We start from the raw sequence: 19,475 nt of genomic DNA, 5'->3' as shown, positions 1-19,475 counted from the left end.
AGCCTCCACTCCTTAGAACCACAACTGCTTTCCCACTTTGTGCCACTCCTCCTCTTTGGCCAGGGCATCTTCCCCAGCACACCACAATGCTATGGGCAATGACTGGACTGAGAGCCTCCTGTGGAGCAGGACTGGGAGGATACAGGGGAATGAAAGATGGGATCTCAGCTGGCACTGTGTGCTTGCAGCCCAGAAAACCAAAGATAACATGGGCTGCATCAGAAGACGTGAAGAGTCGGTCAAGGGCGGGAATTCTGCTCTTCTGCTCCAGTGAGACACTGGAACAGGTTGCCCAGAGAAGCTGTCGATGCCCCACCTTTGGGAATGTTCAAGGTCAGGCAAAATGAGGTTTGAGCAATCTCACCTAGTGAAAGATGTTCTCACCCATGCCATGGGTGTTGTACTTGATTATCTTTAAGGGTTCTTTCCAACCCAAAGCTTTCTGCCATTTTATGATGTCAAGGCAGATGGGACAGGAGAGAAATGGAGAGGAAACATGATCATCACATGAGCTAATGGGGGTATTGGCTGGGGTACATACTCATGAGGAACTCAATCATCCCACTACTTTTAAAGCATGAAATGCATCTCCTGATGTATCTGTGGATTTAGCTCTCATAGAAATTTGGGAGTATCTAGCTACTCTGCAATTCCAGGTACTGCCTCTATCTTTAGATTTTTGCAACTCTTAAGAGCAAAACAAATTTCAACTCCAAATGAAAAGCACTAGGAATGCAATACTTGGACAGGCCTTTGCTCAAGGAATGAGAAATACCCCTCCCAAGAACAACAGCAAAAGCCCTCCTGAATAAAACTCCATCTTTGTCCATGTAGAGACAATGGATGGTAATGGACACCCCCCATTTGCACAGGCTGAGAGACATCTCTGCAGCCTGCAGCACAGAGGAATATTGAATACAATTAATGCCTGCAAAATATGGAGCAGTGCCAAGCTCTATTCTGTTCTTTTGAGCAGAAACTGAATGTTCTAGCAAACAAGCAGGGTCTAGTGGGAACTTGATCCTGAATCACCATTGTGTCTCTATGTTCCAAACAAATTAAATTGTTTCAGCGTGGATTTACGGTTATTGAACAATGTTACTGAAAGAGTCAGTAATAGCTCTGGCTCCAGCCACTATTAAATCTTGGAAAACCACTTTATAAACCAATGCTCTTCATTTACGCTTAATACAAAGGCTGGAGTTGACCTGTTTGAGGGAATTTACTGAAATTATACATGAAATAGATACAATAACCCAGGAGAGTAGAACAAAAATGACTTGTTGCAAAAAGTGGCTAAGACAATACTGCTGAATGAGAATCATATATCTGGCAGGAGCATACATGACCAAGACTAATGGGAGACCAGGATTTTAGCAGCAGGCAATCTATTATGTTGTTAAGTTTTTAAAGGAGCAAATTTTAGAAATCACCTTGCCTTCTAACAAGACCCAAGGAAATAAGTTTTTCTAATTGATGAGGAAAAAAAGTGATTTTGTAGACCTTGTTATTTTAAAACATTTAAAAATAAAAGGCAAAGAAAAGCAGCCATCTTAATACAGTAAAGAAAAATTGCCCATCCTCCAGATGGATAATGGACAACTTCATTATCAAATGTTGCATATTGCAAAAAAAGTGAAACAAATCTGATCATTGGTTACTATTTCCTCTTCAGAATCAACTCTTCTGTCTTGATCTACATGCTAGAAGTGTACAGTCAAACTGAATTTGAGGTTTAAAAGAGACTGGTGTTTCACTTGAAACATTCTTCCAATATAGAGCTCAAGCAAGCACTTCAGCTATTTTAATTTTATATTTAATATCAAATTTACTATATTTTCTTGTTGATTTGGAACCATCTGAAAATGACTCAGTGTATCTCCAGAAAGAAGGGTTTATCTCTTTTCAGACCCAAAATCTCATGCTTGTGGTGAGAGTGTAGGCACAGTGTTGAGGAGAAGTTCAGGAATAATGACATGTTCTTTTCTGTGGGAATTTGGGATAGATTAGGGCATGAGTAGAGGTTTGATACCGCTGAACTGTGGGTGACATGAAGGAGATAAATTATATGATACCTCTTTCCTGATAGTAATTGTGAAGTCAGATCATTGAAGTCAGTAATTGTGAGCAGGGACAGATCTCTGCCAGTTCCACTGGGACAGGTGATGGTAAGAGTGTTACCTTTGTTAAACTTCCCAGCATCTATCAAGCAGCCATCAAGACATAAATAAATATACTCCTTTTGCTGGTGAAAGCATTTCAATGTAGGCTTATTTTTAGTCAGTTCTGTCAAAGGAGAATAACAGTGTGGAAATAGGGACATAGGAAAGAGATTTTTAATTTGTGTGTGTGTTTGAGTAATGCTTTGCAGATTCTGGTGGTCAGAATTGCAGGAAGGAAAAACAGGAAGAAGGTAAAAAGATGGACTGAAGCTATGACCTTTGTGGATTATGTTTTGGAACATTCTAGGAATGACCTGTCTAAGCTGTTCCATGGAGTTTTGTGTTACGGTGGTAAGCAGTGTGATACAGAAGCGTGGAAGATGCTGTCTGGATCATCATCAGGCAGGGTTGTCACTTGCAGCCCTGTTGTTGCAGAAGGGAGCAGACTTTCCTCCTGTCTGCTGTGACATTTGTGCACTTCTGCTTACATTGACACCAGAAAGTCTGTAGCTGCACAATATTAAACCAGGTTTAGGCAGTCATGGACTGGGCCATTTAGAAAACCATTTCCTTCACATCAAAAATTTCCACTGCAAAACTGAAAGCAGGGAATCCTCCACAGTGATATTCTAAAGTTTCTTTGTTTATTTGTCATGTTTTTTCTTTTTGGTTTTTTGTTTGCTTTTGGTTTTGTTTTAGTAAAACAAAACTAGACTGCTTCACAAATCTGGTTTACAGCCTTAGTTTGACCTGCCATGCCAATACTGCTATGGTTGTAAAGCTGTCCAAAGGAAAAAATCTGTTGAAAAAAAAAAGTAAAAAACATGTAAAGCTGCAGAAAGAAGGCTGTCTTTTGACTGTAAAAGTATCATAAAGACTTCTCCTTGTTCCTAATTGGATGAATACAGCACTATCTGTTTTCCACTGAAGTAGCTGTTGGGCATGCAGGATTCATTTTCTGCAAACTTTGCTTCAAGCTTAATATTCCAGAAGATATCGTTATGCCAGTAAAAACATTCAATGAAGTATTTTTGGAAAGTGAAAGCAAATGAAGCATATTCTGTTTAGTAGCTGTTATATATTTTCTTAATGACTTTCTGATAGAACTAATTACCAGCTGTTGCATGCAGAGTGAACAGAAGAGTTGTACCTTCTTGGATGAACTACATTAATCTGAAATCCAGTTTGAAACTAGGTGGCAGACATAGAATCATAGAATCATCAAGGTTGGAAAAGACCTCTAAGATCATCGAGTTCAACGGTACCCCCTACAACCCATAACCTCTAAACCATCCACTGTAGCTTTTCATCTCCCTGTCTTTTGAACACGCCCAAGGGTTGGTGCTCCTACCAATTCCCTGGGCAGCCTGTTCCAATGCCTCATCACTCTTTCTGTGAAGAACTTTTTCCTAATATCTAACCTGAACCTATCCTGGTGGAGCTTTTCCCAATTTCTTCTTGTCTAATCCCTGATCACTAGAGAGAAGAGGCCAACATCTGTCTCACTAAACCTCCTTTCAGGTATTTGTAGGTAGCAATGAGGTCTCACCTCATCCTCCTCTTCTTCAAGCTGAGCAGCCCCAGTTCTTTTAGTCTCTCCTCATCAGGTCTGTTCCCCAGACCCCTAATCAGCTTGGCTGTCCTCTCTACACTCTCTCTAGCACCTTGATGTCCTTCTTATAATGTGGTGTCCAGCACTGCACAAAGTACTCAAGGTGCAACGTCACCAAGGTAGAGTACAGGGGCAGGATCCCCTCCCTGGTCCTGGTGGCCACATTGTTTCTTACGCAGGCCAGGATGCCATTGGTCTTCTTGGCCCCCTGGACACACTTCTGGCTCATGTTCAGCTGGCTGTTGATCAACACCCCCAGGTCCCTCTCTGCTGGGCAGCTCTCCAGCCACTTCTCTCCAATCCGGTAGCTGCTGGTGGTTGTTGTGGCCAATTGCAAGACCTGACATTTGGCGTTAATTAAACCCATGCAGTTGGTTTTGGCCCATCAATCGAGCCTGTCTACATTGTCTGTCTCCTCTCTGAGTTGCTGAGTACAGCAGATGAACAAACAAAGTCAAAGAGTCTTGAGTGTTGGTAGGGTAAAGTACCTCATGTCTTCCTTTCAGAAACTGTTGGTTTCTGAAGCCAGTAACTTGAAAGGAGGCTGAACCTCAGCTCAGTGGAGCCTGAATGTCTGTAGTTGTGTGCCAGAGATCCCTTTCTTGGTATACCTGCAGGTACTCAGAAAATTCTTCTAAATATAAACAGAAACATGCAGTCAAGCACAAACATTGCAGAAAAGCGATTTGGAGTTTCCAAGTACATCTGGAATGGGATGCTGTGATTTTCACATGAGTTTAAGGGTGAGCAACTGTTTTTTGTTTGCAAGATTTTAACTGTGCATAATTGTACAAACATCAGAGTAACTTCTCTGACTCCCTGTGACCATCTTGTACTCGTCCTTTGAAGGTTTTTTTTTTTGGTAACCCACGGTTTTAAACCTCCATCTGTATATATGAACATATGCAATAGGACTGGAGCACTTGCCTTCTTCAAACTAAATTTTTTAAATTTCTTTTTTCTTCCAAGTAAAACAACACAAAAATTCCAGGCTAGGTGCAGTTACTATTAATAATGAAAGGGAAAGAAACGACCCCAAAAGAGCAACCCTGGGAACTACAACCAGAGCTGCCAAATTGATCTAAAGCTTCCACAAATAAACTTTTAAATGTAGCAGCCTTTTGAACAGTGGTAGGCCATGTACGGAGAGGATTCAAGCAGTGCATCTTCATGATCTGGATGACTACTTTATTTGATAAATGTTTTCTCATCTTTATGCTCTTTCTATATTCTTTGTGCCACAATTTGGCTGTAAAACATACCCTTTAGAAAATTGCTTCTGCATAATCACTCTCCCAATTATTAAATTCAAACGACTATGTAATTTATTAGTTTGGAAATACCCCAATATGGGGAATAGCAGTTTGAAGGCAATGAAAATGTAATTGATACTAATTGGGCTTACTTTTATTTATATAATGAGTAATCTGCTTATACAATGTTGCCACTCTCCTGACAGGCTTCCAAGCTCGTATCTGAAGAAGTGATGAAAACAAAATGCTGTTTGGTTAGATTTTTTTCCCCAGCTATGGGGTGGCTTTCAGGGATGGTTTCAGGATGATACCTGGATAGGTGCTAGGCTACACAGGCTGCAGGCCACTGATGCATGTATGCTTCTGGAGAGATTTTTTTGTTTAGCATAAAAAAACCCCACAAAACTAATTTATTTGCATTTTGACATAAGGTACTGCCTACATGGAAAAGGAAATGTTTCAAGTGGGATGGGTTACTGTTAGGTGGTGAAAGGAATCTCTATTGCCAGAGTCCCAGCAATGGTCTGAGCTGTAGCTAAAGAGTCTCCCTGAACTGTTGTTCAGACCAGTCCTAATAATCCATATGGCCCACAGCCCTACTGAACATTCCAGCACATGCTGAAATCTATTTATCTATTGTTATTGACTACCTAAAGTATGTAGAAAGCACCTTATTAGCTTATCCATGCCCAATAGCTTGTCCTATGTGGTGATTGCTGCCTCTGCCACACCAGATTTAAGTGTCTGGTTACAAGTATTATTTCTGTGTCTATGAATCATAGAATTGTAGAATTTCAGGGCTGGAAGGGATCTTCATCTAGTTCCAACCCCTGTGCCATGGGCAGGGACACCTCCCACTAGAATGATCAGTATGATCAATATAAACACAAGAGTAGCAAGAACCATCCAGGGAAGTCACTTAAGAGGTCAGATTATCCACCTACAGTGTCAAATAACACTTAAAATTTGTCTTTCACAGCAGGTGTTGCCTGGAGGAAGTCCATAGGATACCTGGATTTTCCCACCCAGATATCTCCTGAAACTCACTGTGGTGGAGGTGGCTTGAAATTCACCCAGCCACTTAGATTTATATAGTCTGGCTAGCAATTGTTAACAAAAATTGGAAGGCTCTGTAGCTGATTTAAGGTCACCTCACAGCATGTATGGTTTTAGACCTTGAGGTAAACATGGAAAGTATTCCTTGTAGGGGACAATAGAATACAGTTTTTCCTAAGTTAGATAAACACACCTTTAGCAAAAACTAGTATCTGCAGTATCTTCTATGACTTTGTATTATCTATGAGGATTTTAAAGCAAAATAAATATCAAGAAACAAGTTTAAAATTCAACATGGCAGCATCCCTAGCTACTTTTAGAAGTTTTTGAAGTGCATAATAGAGATTTACCTGTGCAAGGGAGTTACACTGATGTTTTTGGATTAATATTTTTTTTTTTTTTTTAAATCTCTGGTAATTTTAAGACTGTCTCTAACCAAAGCTTCTTTCACCACAGTGAAACCTGAGTCATACAGATCTACTCAGGAGTTTACACTGAAATATTATGGGCTTTCAAATCAGAAAATGGGTATTTTCTTTAATGTCAAGTTTCTGTGAGCTGGTGAGCCAAAAGACAACTTTCAGGATGGAAAAGTTCCTTGGTTTTTATCATCATCATCATAGCACAATTTAGCATGAGCAGTGTGCAGCACTGCTGTTCCACAGTTAAAGCCTTTTTAACATACAGAGGGAGAGCTCAGGCACGAAGCTCTTGAATTGTAGTTCCATTGTGATTTAATGAGTAAATTGCAATTTACTGCAATAAGCTGCAAAATATGGAGCTTTGAATTGCAATTCTACTGCATTCCTCATGCTCAGCTGAGGAGCGTTTTATAGCTGTGGACCTCTCAGAAGGTAGCTGGATTTGGTCTTGGCAGTGGTTTCAAACTATTATGCATTGTACCCCATTCACAGTCGAAAATGAACTTGGTACTTAAGGTTGTGTGTATAAATACACATGTATGTATATATATATATGTATATATATTTATATATACAAAAGTTTTGTCAAAAATAATTTTAATAGCTGCTGTAGATATTTTTCAGCTGAATTACAGCTACTGGATAGGAAATTAACTTCTTTTCCAGAGATCAGACACAGTTCAGTGTTCAAAAATCACATATTTCTGCTATGGGCATTTATTACAGTGTGACTCCAGAGAAAGTGCAGAATTTGGTTTTGCAGATGTGATGAATGCAGAAGTCTTTTCCTGTTTCCTTGAAAAATTATGCCAGTCAACCTTATTCCTTTTAATAAGAATCAGCTATATCCACATTTAGTCATGATGCAAAAGTGATGGTTGCCAGCATTAAAGAGATTTTTTTTCTCAGTAGAAAGCTGTGTTGGGAGAGCAATGAGGTAAAGCTAGATTCATATAACATTTAATAAAGGAGAATTAGAGAGTGTCAATGTGTAGGATATAATGGCACAAGAATCATGTTTTGCATTTAATTTCTCCATGAATGCTTTTACCCCAAATTATAAAAAAACCCAAAAGTAGGATAAGGAGAGCTTAGTGCTGAATCTTTCCAGACTGTCCTAAACCCAACTGAACCGCACTTCCTGCATGCTCATAGGAGCATGAAAGCTTTTACCATGAAGCCTAGAGAACTGTTCAGCTGTGAAATCCTGTTTGGTCATTTAAATTCACCCAGCTGATGTAGAGAAGCTTTGTGTAATTTACTTTCTGTAGTACTAGTTTCTGTAATGTTACTTGGCAAAAAAAAATCCAACAAATGAAGACTCTTTCCTGTTTCTCTATGACACTTCTAGATTCATAATCTCTATGTTATGAGCAGGTAGTGTTTTCAAAACAGTATTTTTGTTTTCCATAATATCTTGCTTTACTGGATTAAGTTATCTGCGACATCCTTGGAATAAACAAAGCATTTAAATTATCTCTGGTTATACACTAATAAAAACCCCCATAAATAAATAAATAAATAAATAACCAACAAAAAACCTCCCAAAAAAGCTAAAATACATTCTCACACTGCCTAGACTATACTGCAATGTCTTTAATCTTTGGGACAAAACAGAAATTATTATTCAGAATCCTAAAATTACTCTTTTTGGAACTACAACACCTGTTAGGTCAATCTCATAATCCTCTTCTTAGGCCTGTGCCTTGCTCTCTGTCATCTTATTGCAGAACAAGTATGGGATGGCATTGCAGGCAAGGGAAGATTAAATTAATAGTAAGCCACACACTTTTGTTGAAGATGTTGTCTTTTTGTCATCCAGCTTCTTCTTCATTCACATGGCAAGAACAATAGGAACCTGAAAAAGTGACAACATTTTTTGTACTCATTAAATGTAGAAAAAAAGGCAAGACCTGTGCTATCTCCTAGAAGAAAACTCAAAAATATGGTATTGTCCATTTCAATCTCAAATAATTTTCCATATCAATAAAAGAAATCAAGATTTCCCATGGTCACTTAGGTACACTCATACCAACATCTCCTAGAGCTTAGTTTAATAAATGGAAGCTTTTGGATCCATGCCAGTGGACCTGCAGTTTCTGTGCAGTTCTACAAGAATTTCAGTTTTCCTTTAGATATTTAAGTGAATTAATATGTCAGTGTCTTTCTAATTATTAATACTTTTTTTTACAGTAAAAATAGACTTTTAAAGTATTTGTTTAACCCTGCTCAGTTTCAGATTAATGAGTCCTAATTGCTTTTCTGAATTTGTATATGAGTAGTATCAAGTCGATAACTTTAAGTGTATTTATAGAGCTTAAATGTGTGGCAGAGTCTAGCTCTTAATTTAGAACATATTCCTGGATCAGTTCAATGCAAGTCTTGGAAATAAGAATGTTTTTTTCATTAGGCTATGTCATGCACGACATAGCTATTATAATGGTAGCTCAGAAGGTATCTGTCACAGGAGACAAACTTATATATAGGTAAAGAGTTATAGAGGTGGAATAATAATGCCAACAAAAATAATAGTATCATGTAGTAAATTATTATGTACATACTAGTAATAAAAAGGTTGGTTTTTTTTTTTTTCTTCTTAGAACCAATGTTTTCTTGTACTAGTTCTAAATATGAAGAAAAGAGTGCCTCTGGATGGCTGAACTAAAGGAGACCTAAGAGTGCAGGAGAATTATTACATGAGCAAGAAGCCATGTTGTATGTATTATGCTGGATCATATTTGGATGTCTCAATGAAGAAAAGTCTCAATGAAGAAAAGCTCTTAATAAAGAGCTTTCTTTTGTAGCCAACACCTTAAAACAAGTTACAATTTGCCTTTGCAGCCCTTTCTGTCAAAAAACCCCAACCAACCAACCAACCAACCAACCAACCAAAAAAATATATATGGTTTTAAATTGTTTGAGGGAGAAGAAAAAGACAAATTTAAGAAAGTCCTCAACAGTTTCCTCTACAGGCATAGTCTCAATTAATTGTGTCACCATTGTCTCACATCTGTTACAAGCAGGAACAATGATACCTACCGGGGAATACAAAATGTTACATTTTTTTTTTTCTGTCAATGGAAAAAAAATGAACTACTTTAGAAACTTTAGAGGTTTATTAATGGTTTATGGAGGAAAAAGCCATATGCTGCTGTGGAAAATACATCTGAACAATGATTGAGTTTCATGGTAGAGGAAGGGCAGGTAAAATAAGAAAGCAATTAACGTCAAAATTAAGACTCAGCCTTGTACTTGCAACATGAAACCTAGGAGTTCACCACTTAGTGTCACTGTAGCATTTGATGTTTGTTATTGCTTGCCCATGTTGCTTTTTCTATTTGTTTTGTTGGGGTTTTCAAATTTATTTGTTTTTTTACTGTAGTCAATGCAGCTGTTTTTTTAATAAGTTAGAATGAAAGGCAGCAACTAAACTAAAAGTTGCTAATAGCTCTCAGATCTGACAACAAATTTGGTTGAGCATTAAGGCAACAGTGCAAAGCCTCAGGCACCAAACTGGTTTGCAATGAAGTGATTCAGGGATGGATAGAACTTAGACAATTCAGGGTTTTGAAATCTGTCAGTTTTACTAATGTCATCATTTGTGAACTTGTGAACTGTGTCATATTCACAGTCATATTCACATATTCACAGCAGATACAATACAAGAGTATTGTAAACACAATACTCTTCACCTTGTGTTTACACTCTTTGCATTGTTCTTAAAAGTAGGTATCTTCTGACTGGCACTTCTGTACACATCTCTCTGCAACATGGTCAGCATTTCACCTATAAACTGCTTTGTTTATAAAAATATTCAGGCTTTAAATTTATTTTAGACAGTGATTTTATCAGTGCATGGCATGTCAGATAGGAATCCTCTCTTGCCCTCTAGATTACAGCTACATTTTCTTTAAATTGAAAAAAAAGAAATAAAGGAAAAGAAATAATTCTACACTGAACCAAAATCATCCTATAACAGAAGTTTGTGGATAAGGAAGAGATGTGCAAATGCATTCCTTGGTTTCTCTAGATAGTTATGTGTAACTAAATCTTTAATTTCTTTCTTCTTTCCCAAGTATGCTTCCTTATCTGTTCTTTCTTATCACTTCACCTTTATTGAACATGCACATTTTTTTACTTCGTTCTTACTGGTCTCAAAACTGAAAGGTAAAAATGAAGCCTCTAGCTGAAATATAAAATCAGTATTACATAAGTAAAATTTTCTGTGTCAGCCTTGACAGGAAATTGTGACCCTTGGCTTTAAATCTTTGTAATGCTCTGGCAGCCTGAAAATGCAGGGGTTTAAGGCACTGATGCTGGAGCATTTATTTCATCAGGAAGTGTAAGGGACACTGAAAATCCAGGGACTTAAGGCCAGTTTGCTTTTTGTTCCTAGATACTCATCCACTCCTTGAAAGAGAGAAGGAAGAAAGAAGGTTGAGAAAGAAAGAAAAGATTTGTCAAAGATTCACCAGTCCTTTATTGTTTTATCCCTTCTGTATGGTTAGGGAGATGTATAGGGTCTGGCTGAGATGGAGTGAGGTTTGCCAACAGCAGCCCTCACACTGCTGTGCTGTGTATTGTCAGCCAGAAAGGTGTTGTTAACACACCAGGGGTTGTTAACAGCATCAGGGCTGTGTCTCCAATATTCCCCCTAGCCTCACCACTGGGCTAGGGGTGGGCAAGATCTTGGGGATACAGCCAGAAAAGCTGACCCAAGATGACCAGAGAGAGGGACATCTGCTCATCAAAACCAACCAACCAAACAAACCAAACCCCAACCCCAAACAAAAACCAACCAAATAAAAAACAAAACTAAGAGAAATAAGAAGGAAGTGGGAACATTTGTTATAAAGATATTTGTCTTCCAGACCAACCACAACATAAACACATAAACACAGAGTGCCTGAACTTTGCTTAATGATGGGAAGTTGAAAAGAAATGCTTTGTTTTCCTTTGCCTCAGGGCATGGCCTGTGTTTTTCACAGCCTCTACTTCCTACAAAAGGCAGGACAAAGAAGCAAAGAGAAAATTCAGAGGGATCAGAACCTGAAGTCTGGTCAACTGTACTTTTACATGTGCTGTACAAACACAATGTGACATACAGCATCACAGCTCCCTTAACCACATCCACACGGGGTGGGTGAGCTGACGGAAGTCCCCAGCTGTAAGTAAAATTTCACTTGGGTGAGGCAGAAGGAAGAGGAGTCATTAGCAACCTGAGTGTGGGTGGGTGAATCTTGGAGAGCAGTAAGTGGGACCTACTTGGAAATGGCCAGCAATGGCTAACCCAGGAGCTCATCCTGTTTCTTAGCAACATGTTTGCCAGCATCCAAACTGCCTGTAATATAGCTTTGCATGGCAGCACCTGTTAAAAATATGTATCTGTGAAACGTGGACATTTGTACACTTTCATTGCTATTCTGGTATCCATCATATCTCCTGGGAAGAGGGTTCCATTAGACAATAACATATTTTAAAGAAGGGCCCTGGGAGTCAGAAACTAACCTTCTTATGTCACTTGTTTAAGATTAAGTAACTGAATCACCATGTCTGCATGGAAGATGACATGCAAAGAGTTTGGCTTTGGGTGCCACAGTGACCATCAGGCAGTGCAGACTTCTACCTGTAATGACCAACTAATGAATCAATGTATGATTTTGTCAGTTGTATGCCTCCTAAAGAATACAGGTTTATTTTTCTAGAAGTGTTCCCCCTGTGATGGAATAAGTTGCTGCATTGTTGGTAATAAATGAGGCTAGTGAATCATGCCCTCAAGACAAGCCTCTTTCAAGAATTTTAATCAAAACCAGAAGTGATCAATGTTCTGGACAAGACAAGAAGATGTTCTGTGATGTTTACTAAGGTTGCTCTGAGTATGCCAGAATTAAACCTCACACATAAAGTAAAGGAAAGGCATGTGGTAGTGTGATTGGAGAGAAGTACCTCTGTGGGTTGGTGTGACTTTGAGTTTTGCATGTCTATAGCACTAAGTAATAGAGTGGGTTACATTTGCGCTCTCTTGAGAAAACTTTAATTATTTGTCAAAGTAGCTCTGATGATTACACCAACCTCTACTTCCAGATAGGAGAGGGCTTCTGCAAAGCCCTCATAATAAAGCCCTCATAAATTCGTGTATGAGTCTTCGTAAGTTCTACAGCACCTCATTATCGTACACTGATAAATGTCATGCAATATTTAGAATTTGTGTTGTCTGCAGGAAATGATAGAAACAATAAAATTATAATTGCCTCACTTGTACTTTCAGAAATATATTTTCAGGGAATAAAATCAAAGTATAACTTGATGCTTGGATTTAACAGAAATCTATTCCATGTTATAGGACTGTTATGTCAAAGAATTTAGAGCCCAATATTCTCTCCTTGTCAAAGAACTGGAGCCATTCTGGTATTGAACAGCTTTACTCAAAATGACCTTGAATCAGTCTGAATTATTTTAAATCCATCAACCATTCAAGAAATATAGGAATATAGGAATTGTCATAGCCATTGCCTGGTTCCCCTGCAAAGATAAATGAATGACTTATGAACCTCATGAGAATATTAGATTATGACTTGTAAAAAGTAGTTGAAAGCCTTGAAACATCAATAAAATGGAAGGAAATGTGCCATTAGGAGAAAGGAGAATTGAACAGGTAGAGAATCAGTACAATGTTCTTGGTCTGCAGCAGTCTTAATTACTCTAATTTACACATTGCCTTATTGCTCTATACTTCGGGAACAGGTTTTAAAACTACAGGGCCAGAATTTCCCTTTCAAACTATTTTAACAGAGAAGATCATTATGAAAATTACAATTGCCCTGGTCACTTGTCTGATTACACAGAATGTGTCATTTAAAAATATAGCTGCATTTTCACTCATTGTCTTTATATTGAACTTACCTAGATGCTGTCATTATTATACAAAATAAAATAAAATCAAATGCTACTTACCCATTGAGCAAATCATATTGATGAGCACTGTGCAGCATCACGAGATGTAGTTATTATTATATCAGACACTTTTTTTTAGTAGGAAGATAACCGGAGAAATGATTATATCAAGTTTCATCCTGTTCATCATATTCATGAAAATATAATTTTTTTCAGATTTTTTGCATATTGTTTTCATAAAATGTATACCTGTGAATGTGCACTTGCTATAGTTCCACACTGTGACACAGTCTTCTGATGAACTGAAGGGTAGGTTTGATTCTCTTACAAGAAGAAAGAGAAGTTATCAATTCATTCATTGCTGGCACCCACGCTCACATGAGTTCTCCTCTCTCAGCCTGAAAGTGTTCTGTTACACTTGATCCAGCCAAAAATTTCTTGTAAATACAGGGGTAAATAAAGGAGTAAATATAGAGGAAAAATAATGGATAAATCCCATAAAACGAAAAACTCAACATATATTTACACACAGGCAAACAATATGTCTAAGTAGCTAAATATGCAAAGCAGAGGTTTTTCAGATTTGGAAAAATTTCAGTTCTACCACTGAAGTGTCCAGCACTATAAATAACTTCTCAATTTCCTAAATTTGTCATACACCTAGTGTTCTCACACTAAAAAGGCCAGCATGCCTCTTAAAACACATTATTTCCAATCAACAAGGAATCACAGCACACAAAAAGCTTTGCAGGCTGCTTTTGCTGAAAGGAGCAGATTAGAAATTAGAAGCAGAATTAAATTTTACTAGCAACAGTCCTTGAGGATCTTCACTTAAAGAAGTTTTTGTAAAGGACAGTCCAGATTCACCTGGGATGTATCCTTGCCGTTATGTGACTTTCTAATTAGTCGGAGATACAGAAAATATAAATTTAAAGCACTGTAACTATGGTAGGCAGCAGAAGCTTTGGGAAGGGAAAACTCCTGCCTTCAGCAAAGGATGAACACAATCCTGTATGTAAGGGTTTGAGAATGGAGGGCAATATTTACACAATCTAAGGCAAAGGTGTAGGTTGGGAGGCTAGGCTGTACCTCACACCTTGTCACATAGTCAAAAGAGTGGTAGTCATTGAAGAGGAGGTGTGTCTTCCAAGACTGTGTTGCAGTCAGAGGGGCTTTGTGAGCTGACGGAGGAAATGGAAGTAAGTCCCCACCCCTCATTTCTGTGGCAGTTCCCCTCAGCAGAGCTACAAAACCCTTGAATATTATGGCTGATATCTTTTTTTCAATCTGCAGCAAAAGGCACTTAGCTGTCTGGGATATGTCACTTGGGAGACTTATGGGAGAAAAATTAAGTTTTCAAAATCAAGTTTACTACATATCTATTTCTTGCTGTCAATGCATATATTTAACAGCTCTGAAATGAGAATATAATACTGCACCTCAAGGAAGAGAAACTGTGTTTTAAACACTAATCCTAGAGAAATAAGCACAAGTGAAAAACACTTTTGGCATAACCCATACTAAATCTTCCAGTTCAGTCCATAGTAATAAAGTAATAATAAATACTTTATGTTAAAAAAAAACAAAACAATAAAGCAATAATAAGTAATTTTAAGTGATACATCAAATAAACTTTCCAGGTCTGTGTGCAGAAAAAAGTTTAGAAGTGCTCTAGAACAGAGAAACTCCTTCTCTTCTCATATCTCACTGCTACCAAAGGAAGAGCAGCCTGTCCAGAGCTGTTCAAGCCCTGGCTCTGCTAACAGAGACACTGTCCAGTCCCTGCAATCAGAGGCTGATGTACTTTATAGCTGCTGGCAGAGCTGACATATGGAACATAATTCACATACTTGCCTTTCCAGTAAAAGACTTCAGGTTCAGGAATGTTTTTCACTTCTCCTTTTAGAAGAAGAACCATAATTTCACAAATTTTTCTTCACCTGAACAATTATTGTTGCCCTCAGCAGGGCTCTTGAAAGAAAGGAAAAAAGAGTATGAGGAGTAAGATGGAGGGAAAGAGGTAAAGAAAGGAACTCAAATCCATGTTTTAATACTTACTGAATCTGTAAGTACAGTTTCTACTTAACAGCTTTTTTCCACGTGCTCCATATGTAAGCCATATTCTCAATAGTTCTGTCTTTTCTGAATATGGATACTCTTCTCTTTTTTTCTAAAAAAAAAAGATTAAAATAAGTCTTATGCCTTTCTCAGTAAAGAACATCAATGCTCTTTGTAATGAGAGCAGAGGGTGACACTTAAGTCTTGTTCTAAAATCTTAATGGAAATTCAGCAGTCAGAGAAACAGCAAGCATACCTGTTATGTGACAGATACATAGTGGACTCAAGTTTCTTGGGTTTTTTGGTCTGTGCTTTTTAATTTGGTTTTTTTGTTTTTGTTCTGTTTTGTTTGTTTGTTTGCTTGTTTTGGTGATCCCTAGGTCTTGAAAGAAATGCAGAACTTACATACTGCTCAGGAAAATTCTGAGTGTACTCCTCCCTCCTACAATCTAGATAAAGCTCCAGAGAGGACATCAGTATAAATGCAGCAGCCCTGCTGTATGCCTTTAGAAGAGGGAGTTAACTTGAAGCTCCCCTTCCTTGTCTTTTGAAGAAATTACAACAAAAGCTTTCTACACATTAAATCAGAAAATGACTGGGTTATGCTCTGATCCAGTGTTTCAACGTGGCTCTGGTAACTAATATCACTTGTCCAATAAAAATTAACAATTCCAAAGCATTTGAAATCCTGAAAATAAATGAATCAACCATCCTCAACCTAATAGCTGAAATTAAAAAAAATCTGTGTCATATAAGTATGGTTTTCAAAGCTTGGTAAATCAGGGGATTTTTTTTTTTTTTGGCTAGTGCCATTGCTATTTGTCTTTCAATGAAGCTAACCTATTTTCTAGCACACTCTGTTACGTTACTGTACTGAAAGGAAGAAGAGACTTTTCAGATGGTGCAAATGCTCCTAATTTCACTGAAGTCAGCTATTGAATGACTATAATTACTTGTATTAAGGCTTTCAGTGTAGCTTCATATTGAATGTAATCATAATTGCTAATGGAACATGTTTGAACTGAAAGGAATTTGAATAATTAAAAAGGTGACTTAACATTTGTTTTAATTTGAAAAAATAATTCTCCAGAGCACTTACTTAAAAATGCCCTAACAGGAATTGTTTAATATTTCATGATTTAAACTCAGATCAATCATTACAAGCCCTTTGCTCATCATTAAGTGTGAGAATCTCCCTAGGTAGCAAAGCAGTCATGCAGGATAAAGAAAAGTAAACAACATGTATATCATATTGATTCAGTAAAGTTCATCAATATGTGTTATTGTTAGCACCTGAAGCGCTTTCCTTTCATGAAGGAAAAAGGAAACTTCTGAATGGGAGGACAGTCATCTAGTATGGGAAAGAACATCATACAAAATGAGGGCACAGTCAATAATGTGATTGTATAAAATTACACATTTCTGGAGAGGTCAATCAAGCTAAGGTTCGTAGTCCAATGGACAGGGTATCTATTAAAGATAAAAAAACATGCCTTCAATTACATGAAGACTTAAGGAGGTTTCATACCGTTGCACTGGGAAGTCCATAGACAGTTGAATTTATTTTAGATTTAATTTAATATTATTTTAGAAAAAATACTGTGTTTCACAAATAAAAATCAGTGAAAAATGTTTATTCATACAAGTTTAAATAAAGGGACACCTCATTGTCCAATTTAAAAATGTTAAACAGCCATCAATCAGATCAGTATTTTTTAGGTATGATAGAAGCTTTAGGGAAGGATTAAGCAACTAAAAATTAGCTGTCAGACTGTTATTGAGGTATTTTTTTTATTTGACACTAGAAATAATATACAGAAAAGCCTCCTTATCCAAAGAGGTTTGTATGGGTACACTTTCAAGGGCTATTGAATCTCTCTTTTCATCTTTTTGACATTTTATTTTATCCCACCACAGAACTTGAACAAAACCATTATTCACGGTATTCATTTTCACATGTTCAATCTTTCATAATTAATATGGATCCTTAATGTCATGACCTCATTTTTATCTAATCAAAATTCTGGAAGGAGATTGTTAACAGAGACAACGCAGCTTCCTAATTGAGAAGAGTCCAGATTTTACAGCCCAGTAGATTCTTTTAGTTGAGAAATGAAGGCAGTATACATTATTCTCTAATGTATCTGATTTAGAATGGTTTAACACACCCCAATTTAACTCTAAAGTGCTTTATGTATTGATTAATATATAGCAATCCTTCATATGGCCTAGAGCATTTGTTGGTTAATCACTGCAAGTGTCATGCCTCATAATCCAGTGACTTTTCCTGCACAAGAAACCACTGATCCAGAAATTCCAATTTTATTTACTTACTAAATTATATTATATCTATAGTGAAGCATAACCGAATGTGAAAAGGGTCATGGTTGCTTTCTATTTGGGAAACCAGAGGTCTAGGAGAACAAAGAGAGGTTTGGCTTTTCTGATGAATGGTAAAGTAGCTCTGAACATTCAAGGGCAAGGAGCAGGGAAATAAAAGAAGTAAAACTCCAAAATAAGCCTGTTAGTAAATGGTTGAGCTGTCCTACGAGACTGCAGAATGGAGAAATTTCTATAATAAATCTTAACTTGTTTCAAATTTTTCTAATCTTGTGGGTTAGAATGCTATTTTCACAGACACTTAAAGTGCAAATTTGGATAAGAATTTCAAGTTTCAAGATTCAGAGGACCTGTCTAATGAGACCAACATATTTTATAAACAATGTCCACTTTCTATAAACAATTATTTTATGCTTTTATTTCCTAATCTTGCACTGTGGGTTCAGGAAAAAAAAAATAAAAACAGCAACAACAAAAAAATAGATTATTATAGATTATAGCTAACATATGAAGAGGCTTTGAAAATGAAAGGTGTGAAATGAAAGGTTTATGAAAGGTTTGTCCTCTGACACATAACACTCAGACAACAGCCTGGGTCTAGAAAGCTAGAGTCTCAGGTCTGTCTCATGCAGTCAGTTCCCACTGCAAGTAGGAGCCCTGCTAAATCAGAGTAACCCTCTGGCAGTGCTACTTTAAGGAATTATAGGGAAATAAAAAAAAACTATGAAAGGAAAAAATCAAATAGTGAGCAAAATTGCTAATTTGTACTGCTGTACAAAGGAAGGTAGCGGTTTATGCAAGATTTAGGTTACACCTCAAGCCAGAAATTACTGCAGCCACAGAGGTGTGATCTGACAGCCTGAGCTGCAGCAGTGTACTGCAGGTTTTCATTCTTTTTGTTTTTTTAGAAATCCATCCCCTTGTGATGATGATGTCTACAATATTGATAGTGCCACATTGACAACGGAGGAAAATAGAAGCCTGATTTTCTAGCAAGTAAATCAAGCTGTGTAACAAATCTTTGGATAGTGGCTCCACGTTATACTTTTTTTTTCTGCAATCAATACTCTTATCTCACCAGGACTGCAATCCCACAACTTCAGGTGTTCTGAGAAGGAAATTCAGCTGACAAATTCCTCTTGCTGCTTTACAAAAGGCATGCTATCTGTTGTTTACAGATACTTTCCAAGCTTTCTGTTCTCCTTGCTTTATGTTACTATCATGCAGCAGTTGGAATATCTTGCACGTATGGGCTATGGCATTGTGGTACTCATTACAGCAATCTATTCTGGCTGCTTCCCTCTGAAGGGTTTTGGGACATGCCCACAGCACTGTTTATCATTTTTTAAAATGTAATTAATATTTAAGACATAAAGTTAGGAGATGCAGAAATAATGATGTCAAACTGAAAATACCTAAGTGCTGATGTATTATGTTGGGGTTTTTTGCATTCTCCTGCCTGTATTATTTGTTGTAAAATAGTCTTTATTGAAGAGATGCTAGCCGTAAGCTTAAAAGTTTTGCATTTTTAACTTAATAAAGAGCTAAGGATTTTACATAGTGTAGGAGATCTATGCTCCTCATAACAGAAATTGCAGACAAGAGCACAGACAAGGTCAAGAGTGCACATCACTGCACATATTTTGACAGTGCCTGTTAAAAAAACATGAAAAGATGG

This window comes from Calypte anna, chromosome Z, assembly GCF_003957555.1.
Source record: "Calypte anna isolate BGI_N300 chromosome Z, bCalAnn1_v1.p, whole genome shotgun sequence".
Classification (NCBI taxonomy): Eukaryota; Metazoa; Chordata; class Aves; order Apodiformes; family Trochilidae; genus Calypte; species Calypte anna.
Note: the sequence above shows the minus strand (reverse complement) of the source record.